Raw genomic sequence first — 20,160 nt, forward strand, 5'->3', positions numbered from 1 at the left:
CCCAGTATGAAAATCATGTCAATCTCCTTAGCCTGGAAGATTGAAAAGATTTCATATATCATTAAAAATCTGCACACAATCCTCCCTTACACTGATAGAGGATTCGGTAATGGTGGAGTACCTCAATGCTATCAACAATGTCACTCATACTAGCACCTCCACATGATACTCCTAAAAGACTCCCACCTTCCAGATTAATGTCTTAAACATGGTCCCGCGTAAGCTGAAAATTTTCATTATTACTACTATTTAGAGAAACTTTTTGGCATAAGTAGCAGCCAATTAATTAAGGATGTGGTCTAACCTTCTTCATCGGTAGATCAGGGTCGAAGAATCCACGAAGACCATATCTGACACCAAATATCTTTTCCACACCATATCTTTCCAAAGTGAAAAATATCTGCAATGGCCAAAAATAACTTAGCTTCTAAATCCTGCAATCTTTAAGATTGTATTGCTTTGCTGTAGCACATGCAAACAAAAGGATTAGTGGGACAAGGTTTACTGAGAAAGGGATGGACAACTAACAACCCTAGGAAAATAACGTACAACACAAAATTAGAAGCCAGAACAAAGTAAAATTATTCTTTTCTCTTTCTGAAGAAAAACACACATCAGGACAAAGCTAGATGACACACTACTCACCACAAAATTTGGCAAATGGGTCATTCATGTCACGTTTAAGCCGAGGCATTTCTGGTAAAGTTCATTTCAGAAGTGTTGTTATCGGGTTGTTTCGTGTATAGGTAAGTGTTACGGGTTAAACCATTTTTGGGTTGTTTATGATTGTGGCTATTAAGATTGTTGTTTCAAATTAGGCACTTCTGGTCTTTCCTATCAAACAGTTCGAGTTGGGTTGTTTCAGTTTGGATGAAGCCCTACTTTAGATTTTTGTTTTGGGGCTCGGCCTGTCTTGGGTCTGGCCGGTCTACTCAACACATCAAGTAAACCTTTTAAAGTCTAGAGCAACCGCACATCACTATGATTTTCAGAGTACTACATTATGCCCCGTAGTGCCATACTAATGTAAAAATACTCTGAGATGCCCTGAGGCTGAGGCAAACTGTTTCTGTAATTGGCCAACTACAACCCTGTACTCCTACTATTCTTAGTATCAACCAGTTTGCTGGAATTCTTATCTCTAGAAGTTAACTAAGAAACGCAGCGTCTTGCGAATCTATCTAGTATCTACCAATGAATTAATGATGTGTTTTCCGAAGGTACAAAATTATTCAGCGTAATAATCGTAAAATTATCAGGTAGATACCATAAGATTAATCGGCCTTTATTCTAAAATGAGTTCAAGTGTACTCTACCTTTGCTTTTACAGCTTTATTGCATCGCAACAGCAGAAACTACACAAAGCACACATATTATATCCTTTTTCTCTTATAGACTGCAGTCCTCTAGACTTCACAGTAATTCAATTAAAATTAATCTAATAGTGATATTTAATAACATGTCCTTTTATTTATTTGCAGAGAGCTCATGTTCCTCAAACGATCTTTCTTACTTCCATTAAAAAGCATAGAAAAATACACAATTACCGTTTGCCAAAGTATTTAACCGCAACACAAGTACACAAGTCTGAGGGCAGAGAATAGTGCAGGTCATAGATCCATTAAAAAGCAACAAATACAAGTCTAATAAGTTGAATAAAAATAAAGCATACCGTAAGGACTCTGAGTATTTCCACGCGAAACCTGCAGTTAAGACTGCTTCAACAAGGCTGTACTTCACTACATCCCAAGTAGCTTTCAGCTAGCAGAAAAGTAATAGTCACCATCATAAGTTCTTTACCTTTGGATGTTTGCTGTAAAATAATAAAACCAATAGCTATACAGTATCTATCCCATATCAATCGGGATGTTGTGTACGATGAAATTCAAGGTGACAGTAACTTTTAGTTCCTTCGATCCATCTAGGCCTCTAGGGGGAAGTTTTTTTTTATATAGCAGTCACATTACCATAGAGTCATAGACAACCAATGTGTAAGCAAAGCAGCTAATAAGATGAAATGGTAGTTCATACACTCGGTTGGTAAACACATTTGCTGCAAACAACATAATGTGAAAGTGAACTAAGAAATAAAAAGTTATCTTTAGGACTTAACTAACTTCAGAGGAAACATGACACGATATGCACAAAGTATAAGATCATGAACCAAATATCATTCTCACAACTTTACGGCGTAAATGTAGTAAGAAAATTAGACTTTTCATAGACATGAATATTGTTGATAGCTCCTGGTCAGACTTTTACGATCCTGCCATTCAACAATTACAGGCGTTCCGACGGTATTTCATTATGCTCAATAAACAATTAAACTTCCATAAAAACAAAATAATAAGGAATGTAAGCACAATGATAGTGATGAAGACGAGATTAATTGGAGAAGACGGAAGGAAAAGTATGGATAAATTGAAACCACAAACTATTCAATTGAAAGTACCTGAGTTAATGGCGGACGGCGATTGACGAAGTGAAGCTCACTATTAATGGTGATCGAAAGCTCAATAAACAGTTAAACCTGCATAAAAACAAAATAATAAGGAATGTAAGCACAGTGATAGTGGTGAAGATAGATTAATCGGAGAAGACGGAAGGAAAAGTACGGATAAATTGAAACCACAAACTATTGAATCAAAAGTACCTGAGTTAATGGCAGATGGCGATTGACGAAGTGAAGCTCACTATTAACGGCGACCGAAAGCTCACCTTTAATGGCGATTAATCAAAGTGAAGATGAGTTAAGGACGAGTTGTAGAGACATGAGGAGGAAGAAATAATTGGCGGATGGAAAGCTCTTTAGTAATGGCGATCGATCGAAAGCTCACCTTTAATGGCGAAATCGGAGCTTAAGGAAGATGAATATGGTTTGAAGAGAGAGAAAACAAAAAAGAGTAAATGAAGGTGATGTATAAAATGTGTGGTTAATTAGGAATAATAAAGGGGATAGGTGTCATAATCTGATGAGCCTACAATAGTTAGATCTAATGGTTAAGAAAGGGTTCAGCTGCCTCACCCTAAGAAGGGTGCCTCACGAGATTCAATTTATTATATATAATAATATAAATATAATAATATATATAATAATATATATATAATAATAATAATAATAATAATAATAATAATAATAATAATAATAGTAATAATAATAATAATAATGGGATCATCTAAGTCCACCCCCAAACCTTGAGTCCATAAGTCCTTATCCAAGCCCTTGGATGAGGAAGATGGGTGGCTTAGATCAAACCTCCTAAATGGAGATTAATTAGCTAATCTAACTCTCTCTCTCTCTCTCTCTCTCTCTAGTCTTTTTAATTAATCACTAACCCATTTCAATTAACCACTAATTAAATATATATACCTTTTCACTCATCCACTTCTCTCACCTCTCACACAATTTCATTCCCCTCATCTCTCTAAAATCCAAATAAATTAAAAACCTCCAAAAATCACCCAAAAAAAACCCAATAAAATCACCCCAAATAATTCACCCTCTCTCCCACTCACCACCACCCCAACCCGTCACACACCACCCCACCCACCACCCCACCCGCACACCCACCACAATCGCCACCAACCATCCCACACCACGCCACCACCTTCCTCCTTTCTTCCTTGTCGTTTTTTTCTTCTCCGGTCAGATCTGAAGTTTCTGCTTTTTTTCTTTCCGAGTAAAGTTCTATGTGGTGTTGTGATGGTGGAGATGTTAAGTCTTTTATAACAACCGTCACCAACCATCCCACCACCACCTTCCTTCTTTCTTTCTTTTCGTTTTTTTCTTTCCGGTCAGATCTGAAGTTTCTGTTTTTTTTTCCCGAGTAAAGTTGTGTATGGTGTTGTTGTGATGGTGGAGATGTGAGCATTTTCTAAAAACAAATACCAAATGTGTTTTTTTAATAAAACAATTACTATATTTGAGTCATATAGTATGTGACTTTTTTTTTTTGAAATTTTTTTAGTGTTAATGTGTACATTATTTACATTAGCATATTTTAGATCTATTTTTTTGAAAAGAAATTGTGATTTTTGTTTTAGATTTATTTTTGAAAAAAAATTATGATTTGTTTAATTTTAGATCTAAAAAAAAGATCTCAATAAGTTGTTTAATTTTAGATCTTGTTTAATTTTATGAGATCTTTTTATTTTAATCTTAGATCTCACATAATTTTAGATCTTTTTTTTTCTCCAGATTTTCTCTTTATTTGTTGATTTTTATCTTCTAGTAAAGTTAAAGTTACACTTATTTTCGTTAAAGTTACACTTATTTTTATTAAAGTTACACTTATATTTATCTTTATTAAAATTACAGTTTTCCCTATTAAAGTTACACTTTTCTCTATTAAAGTTACACTTATTAAAATTACAGTTTTCTCTATTAAAATTATATTTTTCTCTATTAAATTTACACTTATTAAAGTTACACTTTTCTCCATTAAAATTATACTTTTTCTATTAAAGTTACACTTTTTTCTATTAAAGTTAAATTTTTTTTTCTGTTAAAGTTAATTTTTTCTCTATTATTAAAGTTACACTTTTCTCCATTAAAATTACACTTTTTTCTGTTAAAGTTACACTTTTTTTCTATTAAAGTTACATTTTTTCTGTTAAAGTTACATTTTTCTCTATTATTAAAGTTACACTTTTCTCCATTAAAATTACACTTTTATCTAGTAAAATTACACTTATCTCCATTAAAGTTACACTTATCTCTATTAAAGTTACCCTCTCAAAGACTAAAGTTATACTCTCAATGGACTAAAGTTATACTCTCAAAGGACTAAAGTTACACTCTCAATGGATTAAAGTTATACTTTTAATATGGACTAGAGATACACTCTCAATGGACTAAAATTATAATTTAATGGACTAAAATTACACTTTAATGGACTAAAGTTATACTTCTGGACTAAAATTATAATTTAATGGACTAAAATTATACTTTAATGGACTAAAGTTACACTTCTAAAAGACTAAAGTTACACTTATAAATCACTCAATTTACAATGAGTTGTGTTAAAATTTCAAAAATTCAAAATAATATTTCTCAAAATTTATTGTAAACTTGCTTTAAAATTTCAAATTTGTCGTAAAACGCAAAATTTGTCGTAAACTTGCTTCAAAATTTGAAATTTCAAAATAATATCCGTCAAAACCGCTTTCTTTTTGTTAAAGTTACACCTTTTTTTTTTGTTAAAATTACACTATTAAAACAGTAAGAGTGTCATAAAATTTGTATAAACTTTCTCTCAAAAAAAAAGTTTGTATAAACTTGAAAGTATAAGAAGGCAAAAGATAGTGTTAATTGTGTAGAATAATCAATTAGTGAATGTGTAATTAAAGCTAGAGAGAGAAAGTGGAATTAATTAGTGTATAAGAAACTAATTAGTGTTAAGTGTGTTTCTTGCTTTCAATCTCAACCATTAATATTGGAAGATCAAATAGATGCAGTGAGGACTTAGGGACTCAAAATATACGAGCAACTTATAAGAACTTCTCTCTCTCTCTCTCTCTCTCTCTCTCTCTCTCTATATATATATATATATATATATATATATATATATATATATATATATATATATATATATATATATCCACCCCTCTTAAATGAGTCTTGAGTCCAAATCTGGACTGTTGGATCAAGTTAATCAAACACGCGAGATTATGCCACGTAGCATATGTTATTAAGTCAGTTTTATTTTATTTTTTCGGCGACATAAATACCTTCTATTTCTTCAGAAATCACTCCTATACTTTCTCTCTCTTCGCACACATTTTTCCCTAAATGGCACACAATTTTTTCACTCGGTTTTATTTTTTTGTCATTTGATTTATTCAGTTTTCATCTAAAGGTAAATTTCATTTCGTTTAATTTAAATTTAATTTTGTTAATGCTTTGATTTCGTTTCAATTCATGTTTAATTTGATTTTTTACATTGTTTATTGATCTTTAATCATTTTCAGGTTTCTTAATGGATATCAATGGAATTGAACATGCATTTGATTCAACTACTCTTACTTCTGGTATTCATATGTTGATGCGTTTATCTCGTTTCAATTTATTTGATTTTATATTCAGTTTTTTCCCTGTTTTGATTTTTAATTTCTCGCTTTTTGCGTTCGCGCTCAATTTTTTCGAGTGTAGATGTTTGTATTTGATCGTGTTCATTTGTTTCTTCGATTTATTACTCCATTTGTTTCTTCGATTGATTGTGTTCATTTTATTTTTCGATGTATTACTTGGTCATTCTTTTGCTTTTATCATTTTCGTTCCTCAATGGATATCAGTGGAATTCAACTTGCATTCGATTCAATTACTCTTACTTTTGGTATTCATATCCTTTTTTGCCTAATTTAAAATTATTTATCTGATTCAATTATTTTTATCTGAATGTGGTTTAGTAATTGGCAAAGCTTTATAATTGTAACAAATTTTGACTCAGTTTGTAACACAATACTGAACTAGTTGTATTATCATAATTCCGTGGTATATTAAACAAATTAGGTTAAGCTTTATTATTATAACTCATGTACTTCTATTTGTAATATTCTTCTTGCCTAGTTGTAACTTTACAATTTAGTTGAAACTTGATTGTTGTAACTCATGTATTTCAGTTTGTAACATTATTCTGAGCTAGTTGTAACTTGATAATTAGTTGAAACTTGATTGTTGTAACACATGTCCTTCTGTTTGTAACATTATTCTGGCCTAGTTGTAATTTGATAATTATTTGAAACTTGAACACAATTTTCGCTGTGTAATATATATTGCTGAAGTTGTGTGTATCTTTTTACATTTGAACTGTTTATCACATGTAATTTTTGTTTTAACACATAGATCTTTTTTAAAATGTTCTGTAGCAAGCAATGGAGATATTGTTAATGGTTCACCTACATGTGTTACATCCTCTTCGTCTACACGTGTTAGTGCTGGTAGTAGTAAGGAATGGCTGAGGAGAGTACAGATGCAGTTTACTCCTAGATTGGGAATGTGTTTTAGCACACATGAGGAAGGGATTTTGTTCTATAAGGTTTATGCTGTTTCACGCGGTTTTGAACCTAGGCCACACACCTCAAAAACACTAATGGGGCGTGAAATATGCAAGAAGTATGCTGTTTGTAATCACCACGGTTATCGGAAACGTAACAACAACAGTGGTAATACAAGGACGGGATGTCTTGCAATGATCAGGTTTACATATAATGGGAAAGGTTATGTTGTTGACATGTTACATGGTTTCCATAATCACTTTCTTTTTCTGTTAAGGATTCTCTCCGGAAATTGACAACGAATCTTAGTGCATTTGAGAAGGTAACAATCCTTAACAACTCTAAGGTGACAGTAGGGCCTTCAACACGTTTTAGGATTTACAAAGAGCATGTAAATGTTGGTTCATCAATGGTGGAATTTAACAATTGGCAAAGGGGAATCAAGTCTAAAGATGTTGAGATGTGTTTGTTGATCAGTTTAAAGAACTTGCTGTTTCAACAAATGTATGTATTAATTTCATGGATTTTTACGTTTTTTTTTTATTATTTTTCTCTAAAGTAGTGTTTTTATGTACTATTGTCTTTGATATTGCTACTCTATTTGCCAGGCTAATTCATCTTCAAAAGAAGATGAAGAAGAGGATGAAGAAGTCTCGAATTAGGAAGAGTAGAAGAAGAGGAAGGATAAGAAAGTACGAGAACAGTGTTGATATTTGAGCTGGAAAAGTCTAGTCACTAGTTTTACAAATTAGTTTTTTACTTATTACCAGAAGTAGAGTTTGTTGCTAGCTCATCTTTATGTTGTTACAAGTTGTAATCGTTGTCATTGAATGTTATAGACCCAATGTTACAAATCTTAATACTTAGAATCATTACTTTCCCTTTTGTATCTGTGTTTTACATTTTAAATTTTTCATTGTTTAAATGGTATATTTGGTGTATTTATGAAGTTGAATTCAGTGTTTATAATCATCTCCTTTGTCTGTCACAATTCTGCGTTATTTATTTCACTGAACACGGAGGTGTAAACATTCACTCGAATAACAAACATTCATTCATATATTCCCTTTGCAATCCAAATGTGTTACAATAGACATTATAAGTGTTACATTAAACATTTTGTTTGTTACAAGCGTAGTTTAATTAATATCTTTAGTGGTAAACTATGCCCCACCTATGTTAAGTCGGTCAACCCTATTGTTCCTGTCGTTGGATCAAGTACATCAACGCACGAGATTTTTCCACGTAGCATATAAGATTTTAATTAACTCGGTCAACCCTATTTTCTGTTATATGACTGTTTCATATATATTCATTCTTTTTCCTCTTCTTTTGGAAAATCTAACCCTAAATTTCAAAATTCCTTGGTTTTTTTCGTCAATTGATTTTCTTTAGCTTCTTAACGTAAATTGAAGTTCGTACTCAATGGATATCAATGGAATTCAACAACCTCCTACTTCTACTATGCTTAATTATGGTATGAATTCATTTCAATTAGTTTGTAGTCATGTATTTGTTTGCCGATTTTTGTAATTCGCGCTTTAATTCATCTTTATTTTTCATTTTCTGGACTTATGTGAGTTTTAATTCATCGTTCTTTATTCATTTTATTCAGTTTGCTTAATAAAATCAATGCAATTCAACAGCCTCCTACTTCTACTACTCTTATTTCTGGTATTCATATACTTTTTTTGGCTTTTGAAATTTATTCAATTCAACTAGTCGTAGTCATGTATTTGCTGTGGTTAATTTTAATTTGAAATATAGATATATATTTATAACACGTGTTATCTATTTTTGGTATATTAAACAAATTAGGTTAAGCTTTATTATTGTAACTCATGTACTTCTGTTTGTAACATTCTTCTTGCCTAGTTGTAACTTGATAATTAGTTGAAACTTGATTATTGTAACACATGTCCTTCTGTTTGTAACATTATTCTGATCAGTTGTATCTTTATTGTTATAACATATGTACTTCTATTTGTAACATTATTCTGGCCTAGTTGTAACTTGATAATTATTTGAAACTTGAACACAATTGTCGTTGTGTAACATATTTTTGTAACACGTTGGTCAACTACTTGTGTTTATGTAATTTTTGTGTTCTTTTTTTTTTGTTCTGTAACTAGCAGTGACAATGTTGTTAATGGTACACCTACATGTGTTGCGTCCTCTTCTTCTACGCATAATATGCATCCTCTTATCTTGAGTTTCATACCTAGTGGTAGTGAGCAATGGATGAGGAGGGTAGAAATGGAGTTTACTTCTAGATTGAGGATGTTTTTTAGTTCACTTGCTGAAGCGGTTTTGTTTTATAAGGTTTATGCTCTCTCATGTGGTTTTGAACCTAGGCTGTACACTACAAAAAAACTACGAGGTAGTGAAATATACAAGAAGTCTGTTGTTTTTAATCGGCAAGGTTTTAGAGAGAGTAGGAATGTGGAAAATAAGAGCAATATAAGGTCAGTGAAAATTACAAGGGTAGGTTGTCTTGCAATGATCAAGTTTAAATATAATGACAAAGGTTATGTTGTTGACATGTTCCATGATTTTCACAATCACATTCTTTGCTATATTAAGGATGCTCATCTCCAGAAATTGACAAGGAAGCTTAATGCATTTCACAAGCAGACAATTATCAATAACTCTAAGGTGAACATAGACGCTTCAACAAGTTTTAGGCTTTGCAAAGATTATGCGAATGGCTATGAAAATGTTGGTGCATCATTGATAGAGTTTAAGTATTTCAACACGGATGTCAAGTGTTTTATAGGTGGAAAAGATGCTCAGATGGTCATTGACCGATTTAAAGAGATTTCTGAAACAAGTAATGGTTTTTATTTTGCGTATTACACTGATGAATCACATATTTTGTCTAGACTCTTTTGGTGTGATTCACAATCTAGGCAGAACTATTCATTGTCTGGTGATGCTGTTAGTTTTGATGCAACTTATGGAACCAACAAGTATAATATGATGTTTGCACCTTTCACTGGTATTGACCATCATAAGAAGTCTGTTACATTTGGTGCAGCATTCCTTGAACACGAGGATAAGGAATCATTTAAGTGGTGTCTTGAAAATTTTTTGGATGCAATGAATAAAAAAGAACCTCAATGTGTTATTACTGATCAGGCCCCCGGACTTATACTGGCCGTTCCCAAAGTTTTTAAGAAATCTCATCACCGTTTTTCCATGTGGCATATCATGCAAAAAGTGACCGTCAAAGTAGGTCCATCCATATGCAAGGATACAGACTTTCTGCCTCGTTTCAATTCAGTTGTTTGGGATATTACTTTGACTATTTATGAGTTTGAGTTTAAGTGGGTGGAGGTTATTAAAGAAATTTGGAAGATAATTCTTGGTTGTGCAGTATTTATTCTGATCGTGCACAATGGATTCCTGCATATTTTACTGATTTGTCTATGGGTTATATATTGAGAACTACGCAAAGATCTGAAAGTGAGAGTTCCTTTTTCAAACGTTTTGAGAATAAGTTTGGCACTTTGGTTGAATTTTTGTTGAGATTTCAAAGTGCTATGGACCAGCAGCGTTATGCACAAACCTGCCTTGACAAAGATAGTGATCATTCGCTACCCAACTTCGTATCGCCACTAGGAATAGAGAAGCATGCTTCAACTGTGTATATCCATGCTGTTTTCAAGGAGTTCCAAGGTGAAGTGGAGACTGCTATATGCTCATGTGCTGTCATTGGAGTAACACATGACATTGATCATGAGTATTCTGAAGTTGGTGATGGAATTAGTGGCAAAATTTTCAGAGTTGTGTACAATATTCTGACTAAAGACGGTTCTTGTTCATGCAAACTGTTTGAAAGGAAAGGACTGTTGTGCTGTCATATTGTCTCTGTTTTGAAGGGAAAACAAATCACTAAAATACCCGAGAAATATATCTTGAAACGGTGGACAAAGAATTCTTACAGGACTACTTTTGCTGATGCACATGGCACTGTTGATGAAAACGTTGATGCTACTCACTATCACAAATTAACTGTCTCTAATGTTTGGAATGAGTTCTATTCTATTATCCCTGTTCTGAAGTCACTGCCGGAGGGTCAAGTAAAGGAGTTGTCATGTCTGCTGTAACACCCCCATACTCCAAGTGCCTTACCAGGACCACCCAGGTATAAGGATGTTACCATCTCGGTTACCCGAGGCAATGATAATCAAATAAACAACAATGAAACAACGTTTAAATAGAAATACTTAGTGAAAGGTTACAATCTCAAAACCAAAACCAAAAGTACGAATACATATTCTCAAACTGACTGTTTACTGATTTAACTGAAATGTTTATGAAAACTACTAAGCTACAGCAGAAGACTTCTATCAACAGATCGTGGCACATCCCAGCTATCCCAGTACTCAACTCATACCTGCTCAATATCTGCTCACCATCCCCGAATGGATCACCGCAAGTTTTAAAACAATAATCGGGGTCAGTACTATTTACATAAATTATATAACCAACAGAACAGTAAACAATGCAGCTCATACAATCATACACAATAATCCACTCCACTCCATCTCCGTCACCGACTGTCCACTAAACCAGCCCTGCCAGTGGGGGACCACAGCCGTACCCACCAAATCCCCGCTCATCATACCGAGCGATAACCCTGTCCCATTAATGTGCACATCCCTTTCCGTGGCGGGTTCCACGAAGGGCGAAACTAGGGCGTGAAGCCACTCCCGCAAGTGACTCCACTCAACCGAGAACGCATCTCGAGAACCATAGACAAACAATCACAATCAAAATATCAACAACCGTCTGAATCTATCAACAATGTATAATCACAGCCGTCTGAATCAATCAACCACACTAACTACAGCACAATCACCACACATTATGTAAGTAATACTGAGTAGGGAAACCCTACCTGGAAAGCACAACAATTAGACGATCTCACAGCTGATATCAAAAAGCGTCCTCTACGAATCCTCCTCCTAATATACAAACACATAATCACTACCAAGCATACAAACAACAAAAACCTCCAATCCCCCAAATTAGGTTTTAACCAACTTTAAAGAAACATCATAAAAATGGTATATAGGTCTTACCCTCGACGCGAGGATCACAACGATGTAAAGAAAGGTGAAATCCGACCTTCCAAGCTCCGGGATTTTCCAACAATGCGATTAAAGCTAATAACGTAGTTTGCTTTCTCTTCTCACAGTGATTAGGTTTTGAAAAGTGATTTAGGAACAATGACGGAAGTATTATATACCCTAATCGCATTATTAACAAAACCCGAGAAAACAACCCCGTAAACCGGCTACTCGATCGAGTAGCTAAGGTACCCGATCGACTCGATCGAGTGCCCCCTTACTCAATCAAGTACCCACGTTACTCGATCGAGTACCCAACAGGTCAGAAACTATTTTATTCCGTAACACGCCCTTACTCGACAGAGTAAGGTCTACTCGATAGAGTACCCCAAGACTCATAAATACGTAGTATTACAGTCTTCCCTCCTTAAAAAGAACTTCGTCCCCGAAGTTCAAACCACAACAAAACAAAGACACACACTACGCATTCCCGACTCAACAACCAAAACAAGACTCAACATAAAAACATGTTACTAACCCAAACTCAACCCGACTCAACGACAACAACCATGCCGACACAACATAAAAAGGGTATAAAACTCATAAAAACTCTTTGCGATCATCTCCTACCTCCCTAAAAGAAACAAGGTTACGTCCCCGTAACCATACATACCTGATCAAAAAGGAAAGGGTAGCGCTCTCTCATGATATCCTCTGTCTCCCATGTAGCTTCCTCAGTCTCGTGGTTAGACCAAAGGATCTTAAGCAAAACTGTCTCACCACTCCTAGTCTTCCTAACCTTCCGGTCAAGAATCTGCTTAGGTACCTCAAGATATGATAAAGACTCATCTAGCTCTAAGCTCTCTGCCTCTAACACATGTGACGGGTCACTCACATACTTCCGCAGCTGCGATACATGAAACACATTATGCACTCTCTCTAACGCAACAGGTAAAGCCAGACGATAAGCAACTTCCCCAACTCGCTCTAAGATCTCATAAGGACCGATGAACTTCTGACTCAGCTTGCCTTTCTTCCCAAATCTCATAACCCCGTGCATAGGAGACACTTTCGGAAGAACCTTATCCCCAACCCGAAACTCTATATCCCTATGATGTAGATCTCGCATAACTCTTTTGCCTATCCTGAGCTGCTCTCATCCGTTCCCTGATCATCTTGATCTGTTCAACCATCTCATGTACGATCTCTGGTCCTAGAACCACTGCCTCAGCACTGTCGTCCCAACAAATCGGACTCCTGCATCTCCTCCCATATAAAGCCTCAAACGGTGCCATGCCAATACTAGTGTGATAGCTGTTGTTGTAAGAAAACTCTATCAAATCCAACCTCTGTTCCCAGCTACCACCAAAGTCCATCACACAAGCTCGTAACATATCCTCAAGAGTTTTGATTGTTCTCTCAGTCTGACCGTCTGTCGCAGGATGAAAAGCTGTACTCATCTTCAAAGTTGTTCCCAAAGATTCCTGCAACTTTTTCCAAAACCTTGAGATAAATCTCGCATCTCTGTCAGACACTATGTCCTTAGGGACTCCGTGTAACTTAAGCACATTCTTCCCTTAGGCCATAGCTAATTGTGCTTTAGTCCATGTATCTTTCATTGGCACAAAATGAGCTGACTTGGTCAGTCGATCCACTATTACCCATATCATGTTGTTACCCTGTTGACTCTTTGGCAAACCCACGATAAAATCCATATAAATGGATTCCCACTTCCACTCAGGTACCTCTAAAGACTGAATCTTACCTTGTGGTCGTCGCTGTTCCCCTTTAACTCTCTGGCATGTCAAAAAACGGGCCACAAACTCAGCTGTTTCTTTCTTCATCCCAGGCCACCAAAACGTGTTCTTCAAATCCTTGTATAGCTTGTCACCACCTGGATGTACCGAATACGGTGTACAATGTGCCTCTGTCATGATTGTCTTTCTCAGCTCCTCATCATTAGGGACACACCACCTACCATCGAACCTCAAACTACCATCTGTATGAATGGAGAATCGAGACACTGTCCCTTTCTCTACTCCAGCTCTCCACTCAACCATCTTAGGATCCAAAGCCTGTTTACCATGAATATCTTCATAAAGATCAGGCTGTACTGTCAAATCTCCCACAGTATCTCCTCTCTGCATCATATGTATACCAAACTTCCCCACCTCATCTCTCAACCTCATCAAAGATAGAGCTGTACACAAAGACTGTACACTCTTCCTACTCAAAGCATCTGCAACAACATTGGCTTTCCCTTCATGGTAGACAATATCCATGTCAGAATCGCCAATCAGCTCCATCCACCTCTGTAACACCCCCATACTCCAAGTGCCTTACCAGAACCACTCAGGTATGAAGACATTACCATCTCGGTTACCCGAGGCAATGATAATCAAATAAACAATGAAGAAACAACGTTTAAATATAAATACTTAGCGAAGAGTTACAATACTCAAAACCAAACCAAATGTATAATACATGTCCTCAAACCGATTGTTCTAATCGAAATGTAAATAACTAATAAGCTACAAAGCAGAAGACTCCTATCATCAAGTCGTGGCAATCCCAAATATCCCAAGACTCATCTCAATACCGCTCAATATCTGCTCACCATCCCCGAATGGATCACCGCAGTTTACAAAACAACACCGGGTCGAGACTAATCACACAATTCAATATATACTAACAATAAGATAAACAGATGCTTTACTATCACACACACAATCACGCCAAACCAATCATCTCAATCACCGATCGTCCACCGGACCAGCCGCCAAAGGGGGGACCGCAGCCGTACCCACCAAATCCCCGCTCCACATAGTGAGCGATAACCCCGTCCATTAATGTGCACATCCCTTCGTGGGGTTCCACGAAGCGAAACTAGGGCGTGAAGCCACTCCCGCAAGTGACCCCACTCAGCCGAGGCCACGCCTCGCGAACCATAGACAACGATCACAACCACAATCACAATACAATTACTATATCAAACAACCAAACACAACACATCAACCAATATCCCATTATGGGACTAATACTTTGAGTAGAAATCCTACCCGTAAGCACACAATCGACGGTCTCCACCGCACTCTTTGAATCAAAAGCTTCCTCTATGAAACCTCCTCCTATCATACGACATATAAACGCTACCGAATCATATACTATACAAAAACCCCCAAATCCCTTAATTAGGGTTTAACCAAAATAAAGGAAATACAACAAAAAGGGTACACAGATTTTACCCTTGACGCAAGGAACTCAACGGTATAACCAACGCTAAGAACTGACCTTCCAAACTCCGGGTATTGCTAATAATGCGATTAGGATGAAGAACTTGCTTGCTTTCTCTCTTAAACAGTAATTTAGGTTTTGCAAAAGTGATTTAGAATAATGACGACAAAGCTTATATACTTTAATCGCATAATTAACAAAACCCGAGAAAACTCCCCGTAAAACCGGACACTCGATCGAGTACCCGAGGTACTTGATCGAGTACCCCCTTACTCGATCGAGTACCCTCTTACTCGATCGAGTACCCTAGTTACTCGATCGAGTACCCAACAGGTCAGAAACTTTTCTAAAACGCAACTTACCCTTACTCGACAGAGTAAGGCCTACTCGATAGAGTACCCCAAGACTTATAAATACGGAGTATTACAGTCTTCCCTCCTTAAAAAGAACTTCGTCCCCGAAGTTCAAACCACCACTAAACAAAGGTACTCCCATACATTCCCGACTCAACAACCAAACAAAATTCAACATAAAACGTGTTACTAACCCAACTCATCCCGACACACATACCGACATAACATACAAAAAGGGTATGAAACTCTTAAAAACTGTTCGCGATCATCTCCTACCCCCCTAAAAGAAACAAGGTTACGTCCCCGTAACCATACGTACCTGATCAAAAAGGAAAGGGTAACGCTCTTTCATAGCCTCCTCTGGCTCCCATGTATTTTCCTCAGTCTCGTGGTTAGACCAAAGGATCTTGAGCAGAACTGTCTCACCACTCCTAGTCTTTCTAACCTTTCGGTCTAGAATCTGCTTAGGCACCTCAAGATATGATAAGGACTCATCTATTTCTAAATTCTCTGCCTCCAACACATGTGACGGATCACTCACATATTTTCGCAGCTGCGATACATGAAACACATTATGCACTCTCTCTAATGCAGCTGGTAAAGCCAGACGATATGCAACTTCCCCAACTCGCTCTAAGATCTCATAAGGCCCGATGAACTTCTGACTTAACTTGCCTTTCTTCCCAAATCTCCTAACCCCACGCATAGGAGACACTTTCAAAAGAACTTTTTCCCCCACTTGAAACTCTATGTCCCTGCGATGTAGATCTGCATAACTCTTTTGCCTATCCTGAGCTGCCCTCATCCGTTCCCTGATCATCTTAATCTGTTCCACCATTTCATGCACCATCTCTGGTCCTAAAATCACTGCGTCAGCACTATCGTCCCAACAGATTGGACTCCTACATCTCCTCCCATATAAAGCCTCAAACGGTGCCATGCCAATACTAGTGTGATAGCTGTTGTTGTAAGAAAACTCTATCAAATCCAACCTCTGTTCCCAGCTACCACCAAAGTCCATCACACAAGCTCGCAACATATCCTCAAGAGTCTTGATCGTTCTCTCAGTATGACCGTATGTCGCAGGATGGAAAGCTGTACTCATCTTCAAAGTTGTTCCCAAAGATTCCTGCAACTCTTTCCAAAACCTTGAGATAAATCTCGCATCTCTGTCAGACACTATGTCCTTAGGGACTCCATGTAACTTAAGCACATTCTTTCGATAAGCCATAGCCAATTGTGCTTTAGTCCATGTATCTTTCATTGGTACAAAGTGAGCTGACTTGGTCAGTCGATCCACTATTACCCAAATCATGTTGTTACCTTGTTGACTCTTTGGCAAACCCACAATGAAATCCATGGAAATGGATTCCCACTTCCACTCAGGTACCTCTAAAGACTGAATCTTCCCTTGTGGTCGTCTGTTCCCCTTTAACTCTCGGCATGTCAAACAACGGACACAAACTCACTTCTCTCTTTCTTCATCCCAGGCCACCAAAACCTTTTCTTCAAATCCTTGTACAGTTTGTCACCACCCGGATGTACTGAGTATGGTGTACAATGCGCCTCTGTCATGATAGTCTTTTTCAACTCCTCATGATTAGGAACACACCACCTACCATCGAACCTCAAACTACCATCAGTATGAATAGAAAATCGGGACACTGTCCCTTTCTCTACTCTAGCTCTCCACTCCACTATCTTAGGATCCAACGCCTGTTTACCTCGAATGTCATCATAAAACTCAAGATGTACTTTGTCATATCACCCATGGCGTCTCCTTTCTCGCATCATATGTATCCCAAACCTTGCTACCTCATCTCTCGCTTCATCAAAGATAGAGCCGTACGAGAAATGTACACTCTTCCTACTCAAAGCATCGGCTACAACATTGGCCTTCCCTTCATGGTAGATGATTTCCATGTCATAATCGCCAATCGCCTCCATCCACCTCCTCCTCTGTCTCATGTTCAACTCCTTCTGAGTGAAGATGTACTTGAGACTCTTGTGATCAGAAAATACCTTAAAGATTGCTCCATAAAGGTAATGTCTCCAAATCTTGAGAGCAAACACCACCGCACCCAACTCCAGATCATGAGCAGGGTAGTTCTCCTCATAAGGCTTCAATTGCCTAGAAGCATAGGCAATCACTTTACCGTTCTGCATCAACACACATCCCAACCCATTCTTTGAGGCATCTGTATAAACCTCAAAGTTCTCGGTCCCTTCAGGCAATGCTAAGACAGGAGCTGTGGTCAAACGCTCCTTTAATGTTTGGAACGCCGTCTCACAACTCTCATCCCAACGAAACCTGTTCTCTTTTCTCATCAACGCTGTCATAGGTCTAGCTATCTTGGAGAAATCTTTCACGAACCGCCTGTAGTATCCAGCTAAACCCAAGAAACTCCTAACCTCAGCAACATTCTTCGGTGCTTCCCACTTTGTCACTGCCTCAATCTTCGCCGGATCCACAGCTACCCCATCTTTAGAGATCACATGCCCCAGAAAAGCAACTTTCTCTAACCAGAATTCACACTTGGATAGCTTAGCATACAACTCATGGTCCCTCAAAGTTTGCAACACGATCCTTAGGTGCTCCTCATGCTCCTCCCTAGTCTTGGAGTAGATTAAGATATCGTCGATAAACACCACTACGAACTTAACCAAAAACTGCCTAAAGATCCTATTCATCAAATCCATAAATACTGCCGGTGCATTAGACAACCCGAACGGCATCACCACATACTCATAATGACCATACCTTGATGTGAAAGCCGTCTTTGGTATGTCCACCTCTCTAATCTTCACCTGATGGTACCCCGACCTCAAATCAATCTTAGAAAAGACCGATGTGCCACTCAACTGATCAAACAGGTCATCTATCCTTGGCAAAGGATACTTGTTCTTCACCGTCACCCGGTTCAGCTCTTTGTAGTCTATGCACAACCTCAGACTCCCATCTTTCTTCTTTACAAAAAGAACTGGTGCTCCCCACGGCGATACACTAGGTCTAATGTATCCCTTCTCTATCAAATCATCCAACTGCTTTCTAAGCTCCTCCATCTCCTTAGGACCCATGCGGTACGGTGCCTTAGATATTGGCCCCGTCCCTGGTTTCAACTCTATTGTGAAATCTATCTCTCTTCCCGGCGGCAACCCCGGAATCTCCTCTGGAAAAACATCGGCAAACTCTCCCACCACTGGTATCTCATCCACTGCCGGACTCTCTATTCGGTCATCTCTCACATGGCACAAGATCAAAGGACATCCCTTCCTCAGATAAGACTTCAAGGTGATAGCTGCAATCAACTTAACTTTGGGCTTGACTAGAAACCCACGATAAGACACACTAACGCCCTTAGGACCTCTTAAAGACACTTTCTTTTGATGACAGTCTATCTTAGCTTTATACTTTCCTAACCAATCCATCCCGACTATCATCTCAAAACCGTCAAAAGGAAACTCTAGCAAGTCTACAGGTAGATCAACTTGCCCAACTATCATAGATACATCTCTAAACAACCTCCCACATGATACAGACTCACCCGAAGGTATAAAAACTTGCTCACTAACAGACTCATATACCCTCAAACCCAACCGCTTAACATGACTCGAAGATACAAACGATTGAGAAGCCCCCGAATCAAACAAAACAAAGGTATGAACACCATTAACAAGAAAAGTACCGGTGATAACGTGAGCATCCTCCTCACCGCTTTCTTCTCCATCATGAATAACTTTCCATCGGTCTTCTGTCCACCTCCCTGGACAAGATCTTGGGTGAGGTGGTCGGCTTAGCACCCGACCCTTGATTGTTTTTGTTGTTCGTTGGTGGTTTCGATAAGAATTACCGCCGTTGCGGTTGCCTCTACTCGTAACTCGACTTCCCGGTTTGGCCATGATCCAGGCCGGTCTGTTGCTCGCGTAGCTCGCGCAGTCTCTCGGAAAGATCCCGGTGCACTTGTGCACTCATGTCTCTTGTGGCCTACACCACCACAACTATAGCAGGTCACACCCCAACTACCACTAACACTTCCACGGCCACGCCCAAAAGAAGCCCCAAAGATCAACCCGACCCAAGAAAAAACCCTTAGACTCGATTGTGGTTGCCTTTCTTGTGATTAGATTGGCCACCACCCTCGCTCTCGACTTCCTCTTCTCACCACCCGACCTCTCCCGAGCCATCTCCACCAACCTCTCGGCTCTCCCGGCCCTCTCATAAGCTTCCTTAACATCGCAAGGACACCCACGGGTAACTTATCCAAAATCTTAGGGGTCAACCCTCTCTCAAACCTCGGTGCCAAATTCTCCTCACTCAAACCCATATCCTCAAAGATACCTAGACTTATCATTGAACTCGCCGTAGTACTCGGCCACGTACATCTCGGCGGTCATCTTAAAACTCACAAACTCCTCTCTCAACTTACTCCTCACATGCTCCGGACAAACTCTTTTCTCACAAAATTTACCCCTAAACTCCTCCCAAGGTATAGCAGGTAAGC

The sequence above is a fragment of the Silene latifolia genome, chromosome 1 (genome assembly GCF_048544455.1).
Source record: "Silene latifolia isolate original U9 population chromosome 1, ASM4854445v1, whole genome shotgun sequence".
Classification (NCBI taxonomy): Eukaryota; Viridiplantae; Streptophyta; class Magnoliopsida; order Caryophyllales; family Caryophyllaceae; genus Silene; species Silene latifolia.